Source organism: Neomonachus schauinslandi, chromosome 3 (genome assembly GCF_002201575.2).
Source record: "Neomonachus schauinslandi chromosome 3, ASM220157v2, whole genome shotgun sequence".
NCBI lineage: Eukaryota > Metazoa > Chordata > Mammalia > Carnivora > Phocidae > Neomonachus > Neomonachus schauinslandi.
In genome coordinates, this window is record NC_058405.1 from 158,487,106 (window position 1) to 158,509,272 (window position 22,167).

At 39.0% G+C, this 22,167-nt stretch overlaps 1 protein-coding gene across 1 annotated transcript in view; it reads left to right on the forward strand.

Annotated features, from left to right (window-relative positions):
• Positions 1–18,993: 18,993 nt before the first annotated feature.
• Positions 18,994–22,167, forward strand: part of SGO2 (shugoshin 2) — a 42,975-nt gene continuing 39,801 nt past the window's right edge. The window contains 1 exon segment of the mRNA XM_044913376.1: positions 18,994–19,073. The gene's annotated coding sequence lies outside the window, so the exon portion shown is untranslated.

Consider the following 22,167-nt stretch of genomic DNA (forward strand, 5'->3'; position numbering starts at 1 on the left):
GTTGATGTACAGTGTTACATTTCAGGTGTACAACATACTGATTAGACAATTCTATACATTACTCAGTGCTCACCAAGATAAGTACAGTCACCATCTGTCACCATACAATGTTATTACAATATTATTGACTGTATTCCCTATGCTATACTTTTCATCTCTTCAACTTATTTATTTTATACTGTAAGTTTGTACTTCTTGATGCCCTTCCTCTATTTTGCCCATCCCTCCACCCACTTTCCCTCTGGCAACCACGAGTTTGTTCTCTGTGTTTAAGAGTCTGTTTATTTGTTCATTTGTTTTTGTTTATTTTTTAGATTCCACATGTAAGGGAAATCGGATGGTATTTTTCTTTCTCCGTCTGACTTATTTCACCTAGCATAGTAACCTCTAGATCCATCCATGTTGTCACAACTGGCAAGATTTCATTCATTTTTATGGCTGAGTAATGTTCCATTGTGTGCATATGTGGGTGTGTGCATATGTATTTATACATACACACACATATACATACAGAGATGTTGAGCATCTTTTCATGTATCTGTTGGCCATCTGTAGGTTTTCTTTGGAAAAATGTCTGTTTTTCCTTTGCCCATTTTTTAATTGAATTTTTTTTTTTTTTTTTGGGTTTGAATAGTGTAAGTTTTTTCTTTTGCTGTTTTGTTGTTTTGGGTTTTTTTTTTTAATGTTCCTAAATTGGAAATCTCATTCTTTTTATTGTTTTATTTATTTTTTTAATGTATAAGTTCTTTATATATTTTGGATATCAACCCCTTTTGAGATACATCATTTGCAAATATCTTCTTCCATTCACTGGGTTGCCGTTTTGTTTTGTTAATCGTTCCCTTTGCTGCACAAAAGCTTTTGATTTTGGTACAGTCCCAGTAGTTTATTTTTACCTTTTTTTCCCTTACCTGAGGAGACATATCCATAAACATATTTTTAAGGCAGATGTCCAAGAGATTACTGCCTATGTTTTCTTTTAGGAGTTTTATGGTTTCAGGTCTCACATTAGGTTTTAATCCATTTTGAGTTTATTTTTGTGTACGGTGTAAAAAAGTGGTTCAGTTTCATTCTTTCGATTGTTGCTGTCCAGTTTTCCCAACACCATTTGTTGAAGAGGCTGTCTTTTCCCCATTGTATAGTCTTGTGTCCTTTGTCATAGATTAATTGACCATATAGACATGGGTTTATTTATTTTTTTTTAAAGATTTTATTTATTTATTTGGAAGAGAGAGAATGAGAGAGAGAGAGAGCACATGAGAAGGGGGAGGGTCAGAGAGAGAAGCAGACTCCCTGCTGAGCAGGGAGCCTGATGTGGGACTCAATCCCGGGATTCCAGGATCATGACCTGAGCCGAAGACAGTCACTTAACCAACTGAGCCACCCAGGCGCCCAGACATGGGTTTATTTTTAAGCTCTCTATTCATCCTATTGATCTATATGTCTGTTTTTGTGCCAGTGCCATGCTGTTTTGATTACTACAGCTTTGTAGTATATCTTGAAATCTGGGCTTGTGATCTCTCCAGCTTTGTTCTTCCTTCTCAAGAAGCTTGAGAAACAGCTTTGGCTATTCAAGGCCCTTTGTGGTTCCATACAAATTTTAGGATTATTTGTTCTAGTTCTGTGAAGATTGCTATTGCTATTCTGATAGGGATTGCATTGAATTTATAGATTGCTTTGGGTAGTATGGATGCGCTAACAATTTTACTTTTTCAAATCCATGAACATGGTATATCTTTCCATTTATTTGTGTCGTCTTTAATTTCTTTCTTCAGTGTCTTACAGTTTTCAGAGTATAGGTCTTTCACCTCCTTGGTTAATATTTTTAGGTATTTTGTTCTTGTTGATGCAATTATAAATGGTATTGTTTTCTTAATTTCCCTTTATGCTACTTCATTATTAGTGTAGAGAAGCACAACAGATTTCTGTATATTAATTTTGTATCCTGCAACTTTACTGACCTCATTTATCAGTTCTAATAATTCTTTAGTGAAGCCTTTAGGGTTTTCTCTATATATGGTATCATGTCATCTGTGAATAGTGCCGGTTTTACTTCTTCCTCACCAATTTGGATGTCTGATTGCTGCAGCCAGGACTTCCCATACTGTGTTGAATAAAAGTGGTGAGAGTGGACAGCCTTGTCTTGTCAGAAAGTATCATACTCGATTTCAAGATTTCAGAGGTATTATCATTACAATGAATGTAATGCCAAGGTTCCAGGCTGAGAAGGGGTGGAAGAAAAGCTAATGAGGTAAGGAGTTTAGGAATGATTATTTTTAGATGAGTTATCCCTATAAGCAGTAAAGTCAACAAGAGTGGAAGGAAATAAAGAAGATGAAACAGAAGCTAATGTCATCAACAATGGATGATTAGAAGAACCTTAGAAGAGTAAATTGAGGAGACAAGGAGAGATACTATATCCCGAGGGCACACAGTTCAGATTAGCTAGGACTTAGAGAAAGGAAGGAGGGAAAAATGTTTGTTAACAGTAATGGGAGAAAAGAAGACAGCAACCCCACCTCCTGACCCTGATGTATGCAGAGAGTGGAAGGAAAAGCAGTCACTACTTGAGAGGGCTCTAGAGGAGGCAGGCCCTCTAGGAACAGACAAGTTCCAATTAAAAAAAAAGAAAAAAGGGGGCACCTGGGTGGCTCAGTTGGTTAAGTGTCTGCCTTCAGCTCAGGTCGTAATCCCAGGGTCCTGGCTTTAAGCCCCATGTCAGGCTCCCTGCTCAGTGAGGAGTCTACTTCTCCCTCTCCCTCTCTCCCACCCCCCACCACTCGTGCTCTCTCTTGTGTGTGCACTCTTTCTCAAATAAATGGATAAAATCTTAAAAAAAAAAAAAAAAAAAGAAAAGAAAAAAGATGAGAGAAATGATGGGAACATTTACAAAGGAAATTGTAAGAGGCTCAATGGAAATGTTTAAGAGGAATGAGAAGAGTCAGGGATGGGTTCAGACTAGTGGACATAGTAGCAATCTGGGAATGGGAGCCCATTTGGCAGTGGACAGCTTGAGGAGTTGAGACTGCAAGGGTGATTAAGGTAAACAGGGATCTGAGCCAGGATGAGAACAAGTGCAAGGTTCAAGCCAAAGCCCAGATATTTAGCTCAGCAGCACTGGGGTGACCTCACCCTCTGGCTCTTCCCCAGTTGTATGGTAGATTGAATAGAGGGGAAGCCTTATAAGGAGGCCAAGCATCAGGAAAGCCCTTAACTGACTATATTCTCTACCACCTCTCCCAGAAGTAAGGATAACCCCAGCTCTGATGCATAGGAGCTTGAAGGGAAGGAAAAGAGGAAGCACTATATAAATCAGAGCCTGTTAGTCATAGACCTGATCAGACTTAAGACCACCCTTCTCTTCTGGCTCTCCCTGGGATGGGAGAGATGGAGACTTGTCGTGGTTGAGGAGAAGCAAATTGCTTCATGTACATCCTTTGGAAAAAGATTCCCAAACCATAAACAGTTCCCTCCCTCCAGCCCAGGATAAGGTTTAGGAAGGGGGAATCCTTTATTTACTTACTCCAGGTGGATTTCAGTGTTTCCCTTTTTAAAATGCCTGGTGTAAGTGTGCACTTCCATCAAAATAATACTAGTGTAGGATTTTGGAGTAGCCAAGATAATAGCAGCCAGAGCTGTGTAAATCTGAATTCTCCAGTTCCTTCTCCAAAATACGTAATACAGAACAATAAAAAGAACAAATAAAACCACACAAACCTCATGCCATCTGTAAAACTAAAAGAGAACACCCATAGTTCAAATTATCCATAAATAGAAAAACAAACCAAACCTCAGCAAACTGTGTCCCTTGGTCCTACCACAGACTTGCACAGAGAAATCAGGACAGTCTGGAAAGAATACATGGGAGAAAAGGAGAGCTGCTGACGGGCCTATAATTGATCTAAAATAACCACGGAAAGAGAAGTCTACTCATGTGCTAAAATAGTGGTAAAGAATTCTGGTAGATCAGAATACTTACTATATATTAAAAATTTTGTAAATGCACATGATTCAAGATGACAGTGTTTGAAAACCATTGCTTCTAGAGGTATAGAAGGTAAGAAAGGAATGGAGACACATCCTTTGAAGCTTGGTGAAGAGAAAAAGAAGGAAAAGGAAAGTTTAGGATCAAGTAGGGAGAAAGATAAAGCTGTGAAAATATGCAATCGTTAGTCCATATCACACACACACACACACACACACCATCCGTTAAGAAACTGTATTTCACTTCAGAAGAGGGCACCCTTGAACTTGAAATCTTACAAATCATCCAAAATCTTTGAAATGAATAGGTGAAAACAGAGTAAATATATACAAAGCTATTATAAGAAAAAAACAGAAAACAAGACCACTTCAGCTCTGATTAAAAAGTCCCCCTCACAAAAAAAAAAAAAAAAATAGGGGTGCTTGGGTGGCTCAGTTGGTTGTGTCTGCCTTCGGCTCAGGTCATGATCCCGGGGTCCTGGGATCAAGTCCTACATCCTGAGCAGGAACCCTGCTTCTCTCTCTCCCTGCTGCTCCCCCTGCTTGTGCTCTCTCTCTTTCTCTCTCTCTGTGACAGATAAATAAAATCTTTAAAATAAATAATAAACGGGGCACCTGGGTGGCTCAGATGGTTAAGTGTCTGCCTTTGGCTTAGGTCATGATCCCAGGGTCCTGGGATCAAGCCCCACATCAGGCTCCCTGCTCAGTGGGGAGTCTGCTTCTCCCTCTCCTTCTGCTCCTCTCTGCCCTGCTCATGCTCTCTCTTTCTCAAATAAATAAATAAAAATCTTTTTAAAAATAAATAAATAAAATAAAAACAGCACCAAAGCAGAAGAAAACGGCAACACAAACTCCAAAGTGAATTAAATATCCACAAAGACTCTTTTGGGGATATGAAAAAACACTTTGAACCCAAAATTCAATAATTAAAAAAATAGAAATGGATATTTTATAAAGGAAGAAATGAAATGAAAAGATTGAACCCAAGAAGAAAAAGACCAAAATTATCACAGAAATGAAATATAAATTGCAAAGTTTTTGGAGAAAATAAAGTCCAGTGAAAATATAATAAGGGACGTTGAAAAAAGTCAGGCAAATAACCAAGATAATGAAAATGAGATACAAAATTAGAAGTACTTAGGGTCAGAGAGAAATGAAAGATGAGGAAGCAGCATACAAATAATGGTATTCCCTGGAGAAGACAAACAAAATGACACTGGAACAGAACTATAAAAGAAGATAGAAATCTATATACAAAAGGACCCATCAATTATATGGGAAAATTAAACCAGAATTATCAATTTCAAGACATAGACGAATAAAATTATTGGGCTTCAAAGATAAAAATTCCCAAGCAAAAAAGATCAAGAAATTACAAGAATGAAAGAATTAAACTGGCACCAGACAGCTCAAAAACAACACCCATGAAAGGCAACAACAGAATAGCACTTTTTAAAACCTCAAGGAAAAAAAGTGTGAGTCAAGAATATTCAGTCAACTTGTTTTTCAAGTATTAAAACAAGAGGAAATGAACTTTAAACAGGAAAAATTCAGGGAATTTTGTATACATGAGCCCTCCTTGAAGAATCTGTGAAAAGATGTTTTCCATTCAACCAAGTGGCAAAACTTCATTAAAAGACTGATGGTCAACAGATGAATGGATAAAGAAGTTGTGGTGTATATGGTGTATAAGTATGGTGTATATGTTCATACACACACACACACACACACACACTAGAATATTACTCAGCCATCAAAAAGAATGAAATCTTGCCATTTGCCATGACATGGGTGGAGTTAGAGGGGATTATGCTAGTTACTGAAATAAGTCAGTCAGAGAAAGATAAAGACCATATGGTTTCACTCGTGTGGAATTTAAGAAACAAAACAGATGAACATAGGGGAAGGGAAGAAAGAATAAAATAAGATGAAAATTGAGAGGGAGGCAAACCATAAGAGACGCTGAACTCTAGGAAACAAACTGAGGGTTGCTAGAGGGGAGGTGGGTAGGATGATGGGGTTATTGGGTGATGGGCGTTAGGAGGGCACTTGATGTAATCAGCACTGGGTGTTCTATGCAACCAACAAATCACTAAATTCTACCTCTGAAGTAAACAAACAAAAAGACTGATGGTGGTCATTTACTATATTTAATTATAGATCTAAAATTACACAAAGGTGAGAACAAAACTCAAAGAATAATGTGTTATAGGTTCAAACAAAGTAGAAATAATGTAGGTAAAATGGGAGATACCAGAGAGAAAAAAGAAAGAGTAAGTTCATTGATGGGTTCATTGATTTTGATATAGGCAATAAACGGGGGTTAAAGGATAATATTAAAATTGGCAAATCAGGTAAGGAGAGGTTAAACAAGAAAGAACTGAAAGAACTAAGGGCTTTATAAAAGGTATAAATAAAAGATAATCACTAGAACAACACTACAAACTTTTCTAAATACAAAAAGAAATTTTAAAAATTAAAAGAGCAAAGAAAATGCATCATACACAGAAAGAAACCCAACAATTATACCAATGTTAATATATAAAATAATTTAACATAAAATGACAGTAGGACAAAGCATATGTCAGATCAATCAATATGAATAGGTTTAATTTATTAAATGAAAAATATTTTTCAATTTGGTTCACAAAGAAAGCAGCTGAAAATAAGAAACCTGTTGAAATCAAAATGGTTCAGAAAGTCTAAAACTGAAGGAATGGGCAAAAGTTTACTAGGTAAGTGGAAACAAGAAAGCAGGCACTGTGATCCTGATATCAAAGTAGAATTTTAAGTCAAAGTGCATTAGATGAGACAAAGAAAGACACGTTTTAATGTCACAATTCACAATGAATATATAACAGTTATGAATTATATTCACCAAACAACTCAGTAACACATGTATAAAGCAAAAATCTCAGGGCATGCAAAGAAACATGGTAGAAATACACTAATAGTAGGAAACTTAAATATACTACTTTCAATACAGATGAAGTAAATAAAAAATAAGAAAGGAAAATAAATAGATAAGTAAAAAGCATAATCAATAAGGTAGATCTTAGGGATATATTTACTATACACCCTGAAAATAGAGAATACAGTAGTAACAAAGAAGATAAAATATTTCAGAATAAAGTCATCAAGAAATGTGCAGACCTTATACAAGAAAAATTTTAAGGATCCCCTGAAAGATATAAAAATGGACTTGAATGAATGCAAAGACATTCCATAATGTCATAAAGATACCAGTTTTCTCTAAGTTAATTTATAAATTTAACAAGTACCAACAAAAATACAAGATTTTTATGGAGCTGGAAAAGTTGATACTAAAATTCACTTGGAAAAATAAACATGCAAAAATAGCCAGAAAAATACTTAAAATAAAAGTTTACGAGAGGAGGGGTGCCTGGGTGGCTCAGTCTGTTAAGTGGCTGCCTTCAGCTCAGGTCATGATCCCAGGGTCCTGGGATTGAGCCCCGCATTGGGCTCCCTGCTCGGCAGGGAGTCTGCTTCTCCCTCTGACCCTCCTCCCTCTCATGCTCTCTGTCTCTCATTCTCTCTCTCGCAAATAAATAAAATCTTTAAAAAAAAAAAGAAATATACTCTGCTATCAGTAACTATGAAAAAAAAAAGTTTATGAGAGGAGACTGGCCCTAGTACTCATTAAAATATACTCTAAGTCTGGTTTTTCATCTACTCATGGTACTGGTGCATAAACTGACAAATAGACGAATGGAATGAAATAGAAATTTATAGAAACAGATCCAAATACATATGGCAATTTAGTATGTGATAACCATGGTATCTCAAATTACTTGGGAAATGACATTTTAACATATTTTAACAAACATAAAAGGTGGACATTTTAACCAGTGGGACAACTGGTTTGCTATTTGGAGAAAGATAAAATTAAAGCCAAGTGTCACACTATAATCAAGAATAAACTCCAACAGGACCAGGGATATAAATGTCAAAGATGAAATCATGTAAGTACTAGAAGTAACCATGTGTGATTTTCTCTATAACCTGGATGTAGGAAAAGACTTTATGACTCAAAATTCAGACACAACAAAAAATAAAATTGATAAATTTGACTGTGTTTAAGCATTTTTTGAACAAAAAACAGAAATTCCTAGCTGTGAGACATATACATACACACACCTTTTTCACATATTTCTCACAAATATGGAAATATATTCAAACTCACTCATACACGAAATGCATAATAGATCTACCCTAATGATGTACCTCCAAAGGTATGAATGTTCTACACACAAAGTGATTGTAGTATTGTAATTTCAAAGCATCAGAAAAAAAACTAAATTCCTATACATAAGAGAGTGTGTGGATAAACTATGGTACATCCATATAATGGAGTAGTATGAAGTTATGGAAAAGAATGAGGTCATTTTCAATGAACTAATATAGAGTGATTTCCAGGATATTGTGTTAAGTGAAAAAGACAAAAATGCAAGAATTTTTACAGTATGTCACTTTTTGTATAAAAAAGAATGGGGAATGAGAAAACCTACATATATCTAATCAATTGTACAAATAGAGGCATAGGAATCATAAAAAACTATTAAGATTAGTTATCTACAGTTGGCTTAATAATGGCCACCCAGATTATCCAGGGGCTAATCCCTGGAACCTGTGAATGTTACCTCATATGGAAAAACTCTTTGTAGATGTCATTCAATTAAATATCTTGGGGCGCTTGGTTGGCTCAGTCGTTAAGCATCTGCCTTCGGCTCAGGTCATGATCCCAAGCTCCTGGGATCGAGCCCCGCATCGGGCTCCCTGCTCCACGGGAAGCCTGCTTCTCCCTCTCCCACTCCCCTTGCTTGTGTTCTCTCTCTCGCTGTCTCTCTCTCTGACAAATAAATAAATTCTTTAAAAAAAATAAGTATCTTGAGATGGAGAGATTATCCGGGATTTTCAGGGTGGATCCTAAAACGTAATCACAAGTATCCTGATAAGAGGCAGGCAGAGGGAGATTTGACTACAAGCGGAAGAGAAGGCTGCGTGATGGAAACAGGGAAAGCGGAATCACAAGATGTGATGCTACTGGTTTTGAAAAAGGAGGAGGGTATCCTGCATTGAAGAACTTAAGGAATGCAGCTCTGGACGCTGGAAAAGGCAAGGGAACAGATTTTTCCCCATGAGCTTCCAGAAGGAGCACGCCTTCGCTGACATACTCATTTTAGCTCCATAAGACTTGTCTCAGACTTCCGACCTCCAGAACCGTCAGAAGACAACTTTCTGTTGTTTGAAACTAGTGAATTGGTGGTGATTTGCTACAGCAGCCATAGTAAACTGAGCAGGCAGTACGGAAGTAGGAGTGAGAAAGGGCTAGAAGAAAGGAAGAGTGATACTTTTGAATGCATGTATTCATGAAGTTCTGACTTTGAAACTAGTTAATGTTTCACATACTAAAATGCATCTGTGAGTGTAAACATACACGCATATAAAGATAGGGAAAAAACTAAAACTATATACAAATAGACATAAGCAAACCTAAGCATAATTCAAATGAATAATGTAGTCAGTCACCCTGAAGAGAGAGGAGAAAATTAATGAATCCAAGCAAATTTAGATCACAGTATTTGACCACATCGCCTTAAGCAAAAGGTTAAAACAAGAACAGTAAACAAATATTCAACTCTCGTTAGTTAAGTTTTCAGTTATGGGTTAGCAATTCTGAAATTACTCCCTCCTTTCCTACCCAGCCCTTAATATTTACATTATATCTGAGCAATTCATTAGAAACTTACTCATTTTTTGACATTTTATTGCCTTTGTCCTGCCTTTCTCTCAATATAAAATGCCCCTTTCCGCACAATGCAGCTCTCACCTGGTGAAACCCTACGTGTCCTTTACAACCGCTGTACTAGTTTCCTGAGGCTACTGCAACGGAATCCCACAAACTGGGTGGCTTTGAACGACAGAAATATATTCTCCGAAGATTCTGGTGGCCGGAAACCTGCAATCAAGGTAACGGCATGGCTGCACCCCCTCTGAAGGCTCCAGGGGGAATTTGATCCTTGCCTCTTCCAGCTTCTGGTGACTGTTGACATTTCCGGAGTGTGTGACTGCATCTCTCTCTGCTCCATCCTTCTCTTGTGAGTCTGTGCATCAGATTTCACTCTGCCTCTCTCTTAAGAACACTTGTGATGACATTTAGAGCCCAGCTGGATAATCGAGGATAACATCTTCATCTCAAAATCCTTAGCATAATTAAATCTTCAAAGATTCTTTTTTCAAAATAAGGTAATATCCGTGGTTTTGCCCTATAAAGTAATTTTCACAAGTTCCAGGGATTAGGAACTTTTCAGCCTACCGCAACCCCCTAAGTCACATGAACTGTCCTGTATTGGCCTCCTGGATCTACAACCAAACAGGAATCACTCTCTCCTCTGCTATTATTGTGGCAATGAACATGGACCACCTTGTATTGCTACAATGATGTGTCAGATGTACTGGTGTCTAAAATTCTTTGACAGCACCAAATTTCCAGCAGTGTAACCTCATAGGACCTATTAGTTGTTTATCCTTTTTTCTAAATAATTTCTGTCACTCTTTATATGGTTCATTACTTAAAAAAACTGGCAAATATGATCTTAAGAAAACCATCTATGTCATCTATCTTAATAAAATTAAGATGATGGAGAAGATACATGATATTTTGTGAGTTTAAAAAATTACTAGGTATCCTCTTAGTGAGAAAAGCATTTCATATTTGCTTTAAGGGTGAACATCACAATATTGTCTACAACCAACTGTTAAGATAAAGATTTCGCTACTTACTGATACTGCCTTGGCTGAATAAAATTTGATTTGGTGAGCATATTTCTTTGGGCTTATTTATATTCATTGTCAAAATTTTTACATTGGGAGGAATCTGCAATTGTATTTATCTTTTCCCTTTTAAATTCTGTGGTGCTTTAGTCAGTTTGAAACCCGTGCTTTTTCTTTCTATGACTAACTGTATCCTAAGAGGCCCTTCCTTTGTGTAGTGGTTGATATAACAGCTGAGAGTCTTAGGCACAAACTAATGATTTCCTTTCATTCTGTTAGAGAAACTACTTATAGGAAAAGTACCAAAATGTTTTAAATGTAGAGATGGCTTTTTCAAAAGGAAACAAATGTTTTAAATAAAATGATCGTTCATAGTCCTACATTGGTATGAATTTGAAAGCTTACAGAACACTTCTGTTTGCAAACTCATCTGTGTCTACAACATCTGGTATTTCACCTCTTCTTTTTTTTTCAATTTAATTTAATTTTATTATGTTATGTTAGTCACCATACAGTACATCATTAGTTTTTGATTTAGTGTTCCATGATTCATTGTTTTCGTATAACACCGAGTGCTCCATGCAGTACATGCCCTCCTTAATACCCATCACTGGGCTAGCCCATCCCCCCACCCCCCTCCCCTCTAAAACCTGTTTGTTTCTCGGAGTCCATAGTCTCTCATGGTTCGTCTCCCCCTCTGATTTCCCCCCCTTCCTTTTTCCCTTCCTTCTCCTAATGTCCTCCATGCTATTCCTTATGTTCCACAAATAAGTGAAACCATATGATAACTGACTCTCTCTGCTGGACTTATTTCACTTAGCATAATCTCCTCCAGTTCCATCCATGTTGATGTAAAAATTGGGTATTCATCCTTTCTGATGGCTGAGTAATATTCCATTGTATATGTGGACCACATCTTCTTTATCCATTCATCTGTTGAAGGGCATCTCGGCTCTTTCCACAGTTGGCTATTGCGGACATTGCTGCTGTGAACATTGGGGTGCATATGGCCCTTCTTTTCACTACATCTGTGTCTTTGGGGTAAATACCCAGTAGTGCAATTGCTGGGTCATAGGGTAGCTCCATTTTTAAATTTTTGAGGCACCTCCACACTGTTTTCCAAAGTGGCTGTACCAACTTGAATTCCCACCAGCAGTGTAAGAGGGTTCCCCTTTCTCCACAACCTCTCCAACATTTGTTGTTTCTTGCCGTGTCAATTTTTGCCATTCTAACTGGTGTAAGGTGGTATCTCAATGTGGTTTTGATTTGAATTTCCCTGATGGCTAATGATGAACATTTTTTCATGTGTCTGTTAGCCGTTTGTATGTCTTCTTTGGAGAAGTTCATGTCTTCTGCCCATTTTTTGACTTGATTATTTGTTTTTTGGGTGTTGAGTTTGTTCATGTCTTCTGCCCATTTTTTGACTTGATTATTTGTTTTTTGGGTGTTGAGTTTGAGAAGTTCTTTATAGATCTTCGATATAAGCCCTTTGTAGTGTCATTTGCAAATATCTTCTCCCATTCTGTGGGTTTCTTCTTTCTTTTGTTGACTGTTTCCTTTGCTGTGCAGAAGCTTTTTATCTTGATGAAGTCCCAAAAGTTCATTTTTGCTTTTGTTTCACTTGCCTTTGGAGATGTATCTTGAAAGAAGTTGCTGTGGCCGATGTCGAAGAGGTTACTGCCTATGTTCTCCTCTAGGATTTGGATGGATTCCTGTCTCACATTGAGGTCTTTCATCCATTTTGAGTTTATCTTTGTGTATGGTGTTAGAGAATGGTTGAGCTTCATTCTTCTGTATATAGCTGTCCAATTTTCCCAGCACCATTTATTGAAAAGACTGTCTTTTTTCCAATGCATATTTTTTCCTGCTTTGTCGAAGATTATTTGACCATAGAGTTGAGGGTCTACATGTGGGCTCTCTATTCTGTTCCATTGGTCTATATGTCTGTTTTTGTGCCAGTACCATGCTGTCTTGGTGATCAGTGTTTTGTAATATAGCTTGAAATCAGGCAGCGTGATTCCCCAGCTTTGTTTTTCTTTTTCAACATTTCCTTGGCGATTCAGTGTCTTTTCTGATTCCATACAAATTTTAGGATTATTTATTCCAGCACTTTGAAAAATGTCATTGGAATTTTGATCAGGATGGCATTGAAGGTATAGATTGCTCTGGGTAGCATAGACATTTTAACAATGTTTATTCTTCCAATACATGAGCATGGGATGTTTTTCCATCTTTTTGTGTCTTCTTCAATTTCTTTCATGAGTGATCATAGTTCCTAGAGTATAGATCCTTTACCTTAGGTTTATTCTGAGATATCTTATGGTTTATGGTGCTATTGTAAATGGAATCATTTCTCTAATTTCTCTTTCTACAGTTGCATTGTTAGTGTATAAGAAAGTGACTGATTTCTGTGCATTGATTTTGTATCCTGCCACATTACTGAATTGCTGGATGAGTTCTAGTAATTTGGGGTTGGAGTCTTTTGGATTTTCCACATAAAGTATCTTGTCATCTGCTAAGAGAGAGAATTTGACTTCTTCTTTGCCAATTTGATTACCTTTTATTTCTTTTTGTTGTCTGATTGCTGTTGCTAGGACTTCTAGTACTATGTTGAACAAGAGTGGCAAGAGTGGGCATTCTTGACGTGTTCCTGATCTTAAGGGAAAGGCTCTCAGCTTTTCCCCGTTGAGGATGATATTCGCTGTGGGTTTTTCATAGATGGATTTTATGAACTTGAGCAATATTCCCTCTATCCCTATACTCTGAAGAGTTTTAATCAGGAAAGGATATTGTATTTTGTCGAATGCTTTTTCTGCATCAATTGAGAGGACCATATGGTTCTTCTCCCTCCTCTTATTAATGTGTTCTATCACATTGACTGATTTGCAAATGTTGAACCACCCTTGCCTCCCAGGGATAAATCCCACTTGGTCGTAGTGGGTGATTCTTTTAATGCATTGTTGGATCCTGTTAGCTAGGATTTTGTTGAGAATTTTGGAATCCATATTCAACAGGGATATCAGTCTGAAATTCTCCTTTTTGATGGGGTCTTTGCCTGGTTTGGGGATTAAGGTAATGCTGGCCTCATAGAATGAGTCTGGAAGCTTTCCTTCTGTTTCTATTTTTTGAAACAGCTTCAGGAGAATAGGTATTATTTCTTCTTTGAATGTTTGGTAGACTTCCTCAGGGAATCCATCAGGCCCTGGACTCTTGTTTTTTGGGAGGTTTTTGATCACTACTTCCATCTCATTACTGGTTATTGGCCTATTCAGGTTGTCAATTTCTTCCTGTTTCAGTCTTGGCAGTTTATAGGTTTCCAGGAAGGCATCCATTTCTTCCAGATTGCTTAATTTATTGGCATATAGTTGTTGATAATAATTTCTAATAATTGTTTCTATTTCCTTGGTGTTAGTCGTTCTCTCCTCTTTCATTCATAATTTTATTAATTTGGGTCCTTTCTCTTTTCTTTTGGATAAGTCTGGCCAGTGGTTTATCGATCTTATTAATTCTTTCAAAGAACCAGCTTTTAGTTTTGTTGATCTGATCTACTGTGTTTCTGGTTTCTAATTCATTGATCTTAATCTTAATTATTTCTCTTCTAATGCGTGGCTTAGGCATCATTTGTTGCTTTTTCTCTAGTCATTCTTCTCGAGCGCACACGGAACTTTCTCCAGAATAGACCACATACTGGGTCACAAATCAAGTCTCGACTGATACCAAAAGATTGAGAGTATTCCCTGCATATTCTCAGACCATAATGCTTTAAAACTGGAACTCAATCACAAGAAAAAATTTGGAAGAAATTCAGACACTTGGAAGCTAAAGACCACTCTGCTCAAGAATGTTTGGGTCAACCAGGAAATCAAAGAAGAACTTAAACAATTCACGGAAACCAATGAGAAAAAAACACATTGGTCCAAAACCTGTGGGATACTGCAAAGGCGGTCCTAAGGGGGAAATACATAGCCATCCAAGCCTCACTCAAAAAAATAGAAAAATCCCGAATTCACCAACTAACTTTACACCTTAAAGAACTAGAGAAAAAGCAACAAATGATGCCTAAGTCACCTCTGCCTGCCTCAGACCAAGAGGTGACCCATCAGCCCGTGGCTTAACCCTTGTCCCAACCTCTGGATCCACCCCTCACCACCTCTTTCCCATGTCATTCACTCTCCCTCTCTACCAGCTCCTCCCTCCGCCCTGGATTCCCCAGCTGCTTTTGTCACTTCTCTTTTTATCCACAAAGAATTGTTGCCCTCATCTGTGCATCATCTCTGCTGGGAAATGAATGACTTCCTGACTGTTCGCCCGCAGGACTGTTCTCACTCTTGTCTTCCTGCAGGGTAAGACAAGGCTGCCTGTCCCCTCTGGAATGAGCTCTTCCCTTGGCCTCCAGGAAGCTTGTGTCTCCTCCTACCCCTCACTGCTGCCCTGACTGCCCTTTCATCTTTCTCCATGTTGGTGTTCACCAGGGTTCTGCCTTCTACGCTCCTTGTGCTTCTACACACCCTCCCCCCAGAACTTAACCCCAGCGATTTCTATTACTGTTAGCTGCTGACACTCATTATTGTCCACAACCACCGTTCCTTTGCATTTGCAGTGAGGAATAGAAGGAAGAATGGGTGTGTTGAGGAAGGGTATGGAGGGAAGTCTCTTGGGACCCTCTCCAGCAGCTAGGGGAATGTCCATGTGGAGAGAACTCTGGAGAGGTGGGCTTCAGGGCTCTGAACTGTTGGATGGGGCATGTTACTGTTAGTCTGTTAGTAAAGCTAGTGAGCATGACAGCTGACTTTTCAAGCCCTCCCCACGCCTCCAGTTTGTGTGGTATGGATTTCACCACAGGAAATCTTGAGTAAAGAAATGTTTGAACCTTTTTGGAAAAACGTGTGGAGGCATAGGATAGATTGGGAAGTAGACCCAACCCCTGTCTCTCAAGATAGTCCAGCATGTGGACTAAGGGAGAGGCTGTGAAAGAGCCCCAGTGAGAACTGCTGAAGGTCATCCAGACAGACAGCTGGTTAGACCAAGACCCCAGTGATTTTATCCCTCCCCCAGAGAAGCCTCCCTGCCACACTCACATACACCAAGTCAGAAATAAGAATGCTTAGCATCCCTGTTACATATTCCCTGCCCCTGCTGAAACCAGAGAAACAGTGTAGAATCATCTTAAATCTCTACTTATCATAATGTATGGGAATGGATTGTTCACTTGTCTGCCTTATCCCTTAAGGAGAGAGGGGTTGCCTCATCCATCTTCACCCCTAGCATAACGCCAGGTGCAAAAGGGACTTAAAAAAAAAAGTTTACTGAAGAAAAAAGAGGAAGCTGGTAAGCAGGTAACACAGGTAAGTCTACAGGCTGAATGCCATGCCTTGAAACTGAGGTGACAAATGACCAGTCACCTCTTCCACTATCTCAGAATGGCCCAGGTCAGACCACCTCGGTTCAAATTCCAGCTGTACCACCTACTGAACTTTGCAGAAGTTACTAATGTATTTTTGTGTCTCCATTTCCTCAACTATAAAAAGGAAATAATCGTACCTACCACATAGGATCACTGTGAGAATTGAAAAGGCATATAAAGGGCTTCACACAACGCCTAGGACATGGAAAAAGCTTGATAAATGTTACCTGCCGCTGTTATGATTATTACCTGTCCCTAAGCCGGCGCAGCAGGAAGTCTTTTCAGTGAAGAAAATAGAAATAATTATTGTAATCCAGTAGCATAAAATACTGAAATGAACCTTTGTCATTCTTTTGGCTGCTCAGCTCAGGGCCCCTTCCTGAGACTAGTTGGGAGGCAGAGATGGCCTCTCACTAAGAAACTAAAAAAGCCAGCCCCAGGCTGAATGTTCAGCGCTCCCTTCCAGCTAGAGTCTGTAGCCTATGATCTGGGCTTGAGCGGTCAGACACACCCAACTCAGGCCTAGCAACCAGAGCTAGTGGGTCCAGGCAGAAGGGATGGGGAGCGTGTAGCACAGTCATGCTCACTTTTTCCAGAGGTGGCAGCAGCTGAGGTCCCAGTGGTAGCAGGCAGGGCCACTGATGGCCATGGAAGATCAGCGGTACCCCCGCAAGCTCTGCTGGGAGCATGACGCGGCTGGGTCTTTGTCTGTTGCCAAGGCCCTCTTGTTCCTGTTTTCAAGTCCACGTCTCTAGCCTCTCCAGAAGGGCTTTAAACCACCCCATGTCCTTTTCTGCTTCCGCCAGCCTAGGCTACTATTTCTTGGTGTAATTCAACCTGCCAGATTGATACAGATGATCAGATCTGACAGTTTAATAAAATGTAAGTACACTATTTCTATTTTGTTTTATTGGTTTATTGATTTGCAGTGTGTCTTCTACTCAGCTCCTGTTCAAGGACCGTTTTATCTTAGATGATTTTATGGTGTGTCAGTGGGGGACAGGACAATCAAATTTTAATTGGCTGGAATCTACCCTTAGGTGGAGAAAATCAGACAACCAATGAATGTAGGAATAAAGGAAAATGGAGGGAGAGGAGCAAAATCAGTGCCTTGTGCAGGAGAGTATCATAACAGAACTATGAGCTCATTTAATTTAACTGGTTTACTTTACAGATAAGGAGCCGAAAACAAAGAACACACAGCTAATGTATGTTCAAGATAAAACTAACTGTATCTTCACACTCCTAGTTCAGGGCTCCTGCCTCTATCCATTCTACCAAGAGGCAAAAGACCTAAAAGCAAGCTCAGATCAGGTTAAATTCAGTTCAGTTAATGATACCTTTTAAGTTTATGGTTGCATATGAAAATAATTTACATTTTCAAGAGCTTTTTATAATTTACGAAGCATTGATTCATTAAATTCTCTTAACTGCTTTGAAATAAGATAATCATCCTTTTTTTTTTTTTAAAAGGAGGTATTGGTATTTATGTCTCGAAAAGGTTTGTAACATTTTTTTTACCTCTGACTGCCCTCCCTTTTCTATTTGTTTTGGTTTTGAGGTTGTAGCTACAAAATAAGTCAAGAGGAAAGCAATATTAGTGTATTTGAATAAAATAGTCTGCTGATTGGAACCATCATAAAAATATATTGGATGTTGTTATTAACCTCCATATTACAAATGACGAAACAGAAGCTCAAAGAGATTATGTGACTTGGCTAAGATTAAATAAGCACTAAATGGCAGAGCCATGACATGGTTCATTTAAAAAACATATACCATATATTGAGCATTTAATGTGTCAGGCTGGGTAAACAAGATATAGTGCTAGTTAATCCCTAGATAAACCAGAAATTTCTAAACCAGTATATTACATTCTAAACCACTTTTATGGAAGATTTTACTGAACCATAAACTATAATTTTAGCAGCTGGCCAATCAATAAATACTCTTCTACTTACACAAGATTCATGTAGCCAGATGTCTTTGGTCACCGATTTTGAAATACACTAGACTAAAAGATCTAACTCAGAATCATGAATTACATAATTTTTCTAGATTCTTTAAAGTAAAATGGAAATTTGTGATTCTCAAATGTCCCTAAATGAACAAAACATTGACATGAATATGAAGTCGACTTCATCACTATATAACCAATTATTAAAATCTAGATTTAATAAGCTATTTTCAGTTTCAGTTTTTTCAGTCTAATGTCATACAAAGAGGAAATTTTATTCTCAGTATAGGTTTTCCAAGTTTTTCCATAGATTATTAAAGTCACTTGTAAGAGGAAAACTAAGCTAATTGACTTGGAACATAAAAAGAATAACATATTTTTTTAATGTAGTTGTGTATAATGGAAAATACCATTCTTATACATTTAGCTGAACCAAACCATTTGTATAAGAACTAAATGAGATCCAGGGTTTTCAAAGAAATTTCATTGCTGCTTTTCCTTGAGGAAGTTGAAAGAAAAATGGGGTGTGCTTTTAAGTGAAAACTAAATAAAGATCTTGGCATCATAATGCTAAGATGACTGTCAAGGCTTTTAGAAATCTAATAAAGGTATTTTTGTTAAAGGAACGTTTCCTTTTTGGGTCAAGGCATCAGAAGGCAGTACAACGCCACCTGTTCAAGGCCCAAGCCGCCAATTTCTCTTTCCCCGACTTTCCCCCAGGCTCTCCTGCCCACGCCCCCTCTGTCCCTCAGCTCGAGGTCCCGCCCCTTCCACCTCCCACTTCCTGGAGACCGCCCTCCTTTGCGCGGCCTCCTCGGGATCTGATTGGCTCATGTGTCAACCGCTAACGGCTGCGGAATTTAAACCCAAGCCCTAGCTCCCGGCGCCGAGCTCCAGAAGGTGGGTGGTCGTCGCCCCCATGCTGAAAGAGCGGTAAGTGAGGGGTCTTTGGCGTGGCCGCCCCGCTGTCTGAGGAGATCCGTGCCTTTCCCGGCCGAAGCTCCCGGCACTACTCTTCAGAGTCTTCTGTCCAGCGAGTCCCGCGCGGCCCGTGGTCCCGCCCACCCCCCTGCCCTCGGGTATCTGGGGCTGCGGCCTTTTCTCCCCGTTCCGAGGGGATCGTTGGGGGAGCCCCTGGTTTGGATTTAACCGGCTGCTTCTCGTCCCTTTGATTTTGCGCCCGGCTGGGTGAGGGGGGCGAGCGGCCAGTTAGGTCAGCTCCTTGAAAGAAGGGATTTCTGTCTGTGACTGCACTGCTCCCTGCTCTTCAAGAACATTTTCTACCTCATTGTGAGCCCTTAATAAATATCTGCTGGATGAACGTTAGAGACTGCTTACCCGAGTTCTTGAAGGAGCCCTCTCCTTTGGAGCTCTCGTTAGAAGGAAGGTCGGCTGAAGGCGAAGGGGTGATAGAAGACTGGGAAAAACTTAGAACTTGAATTGGGTCTTGATGCGCGGGTAGGATTTCGGTAGGGAATAGGGACGATGATTTTTCTAGGTGACGGATCCAATTCAGGAGAACCGGATTTGGAATTTAGTATTTCTGATTTAGAGTTAGCCGGGATGATGGCCAGACAAGAGCTGCAGAATAAATAATAAATAACTCATATTAGTGAGTGCTATGTGCCAAGTCCTGTACTAGGCACTGTACATCATTGGTTCAGTTAGTCCCTACAATGAGATGCCCTTACTTTCTCTAACTTTATAAGTCTGAAAGTTGAGACTTAGAGTTGTTAAGATAACATAGCTATGAAATGTTGAAACTGGGATTCCCAGTACAATCCCAACCTATGTTTAATATACCTCACTCTGTATGGTAAGTCAGCCTTGAATGGTACTCCAGTGGCTTGGCTTATGTTCCTGAAATGTTACTTGGTGAGGTTGTTAATGTGGAGGGTGACAGGGCAGTGTTAAAAGGAAGACTGATTTCTAGCTTGAGCATTTGGGTGGGTGATTGCTAGTGCCATTTATTAAGTTAAGGAACTAAGAACCAACTTATTGGGGAGGACAGTTCAGCAGTGGTTTCCTAATTAGCAAAATGAGATTTGATCTTTCTGACTGGATTTTTTTTGGGAGATGGACGAGATTTCTATGTTAGCATCCCTTCAGGGGTTTGAGATGCAACCATTTGTCTGGCGTTTCTGTATGTTTCTATGTTCTATCCATGGAATAGGTGGTGATCTTTAATTTTACTTTTTTTTCTTTTTGGCAAAACTTTTAGAAGAAACATTGAGCCTCAGTGTTGTAAGGTTCCTAGTTAAACTTCTTCCCCATTGCAGAAAATTCTTTTAAAACCATCTTCCCATTATTTGCTTGACATCTCCCAACATCTGCTCAACATTTGCAAAGGAGACTCATTCCAGTATTGCTCAGTTCTTAGTATTTGAGACTTCTTCCATTTATCCATAGTTGTTTTCTTCAACGAATGTTTACCCAGTAGCTACTATGTGCCAGGCACTCTTGGCTAAGGGTACAGCAGCAAACAAACTTGACAAAAATCCATGCCCTCGTGAAACACATTTTAGTAGGAGAAGACAATTAAATAAGGAAATTATGTGATCTTATATTAGACACTGATAAATCGATGGCAAAAAAATACATAATAGGAAGTGAAATGGAGTCAGGTGTGCTCTTTTAAATAGTTTGGTCTGGAAAGGCTAAGAAAGTGACATCTGAGTAAAGACTTGAAGACAGTAAACCCTGTGATTATTTGGAGAAGAGTTGATACAAAGGGAAAAGAAAAGGAATATAAAGGTTCTGCAGTGGGAATATGCTAAGGTAGCTAGTGTGGCTGGAGCTTAGTGAGCAAAGGAAGTGGTGAAGAGGTCAGAGAGGTACTGGATGGGGAATTGGGGAAGGGGAGAAGTGTCAAATTGTGTAGTACCTTATAGGCCATTGCAAGGATTATGACTCTACTCCAGTGAGATGGAAAGCCACTAGAGAGTTTTTAACAGAGGAGTGACATGAACTTACTTAAGTTTTAAAGGGATCATTTTGGTTACTAAGTTGAGAATTGATAGTGGGGAAGAATGTGGAAACAGGGACACCATTTAGGTAGTTATAGCAATAATGTACATGAGAGAGAATGGCAACTTGGATCAGAGTGACAATATAGGGGGCCCATGTGGACATGTTGTGAAAGTCAGGCCAGCATGACTGATGGTAGAGTGGATGTGGAATGTGAGAGAAAGATGTTCCCAAGCTGAGCAAGTGGAAGGATGGAGTTGCTGTTAAATGAGATGGAGAGGACACAGTGGAGCAGGTTTGGGTGGGGTGAGTTTAGGACATGTTAAGTTTGAGGTACATATTAGGCATCCAAGATGAGGAGTAGGCAGTTGGATAAATAAGTCTGGAGTTGATTTGGGATATAAATTTGCAAGTCATTGGCATTTAGATTTAAAAGCCAGAGCACTAGAGGATACCCTCACAGGGGTATATGTACATAGAAAATAGATGAGACCCAAGGATTGAGATCTGGTGCACTCCGGTGGTAAGAGGTTAGGGAGATAAAGAATAATCAGTGGAAGAGACTTAGAAGAAGTGGTCAGTGAGGCAGAAAAAATCCAGAAGAATGTGGTATTTTGGAAACCCACTAAAGGTATTTCAGAGAGAATGACCTGATGTCAAATACTATGATTAAAATCATAGATCAGGTGAGAACTGGATCTTGACTGCTATATCTGATTTAGCAACAATGCAATTTAGTGCTTTAATGATCAATTTCCATAATGTATAGTGGTGAGAGCAACAACTTGATGAGAGTAGATCAAGAGGGAATGGGAGGGGATGAATTGGAGACAGCAAGAATGGACAGCTCTTTAAAGGAGTTTGCTGTTAAGAGAAACAGGGCAGTAACCTTCTAGCATCAAGAGATCACTGGTATCTTCTTAAATGTTCCATTTTCATGCATTTACACATGCCATTCCTTCTTCCTGGAAAACCCTTTCTAATCTTGATACCTGACAAATTCTTTATTATTAAGACTTATTTATTCATTCAAGAAATATTTATTGTGTTTATATTATTT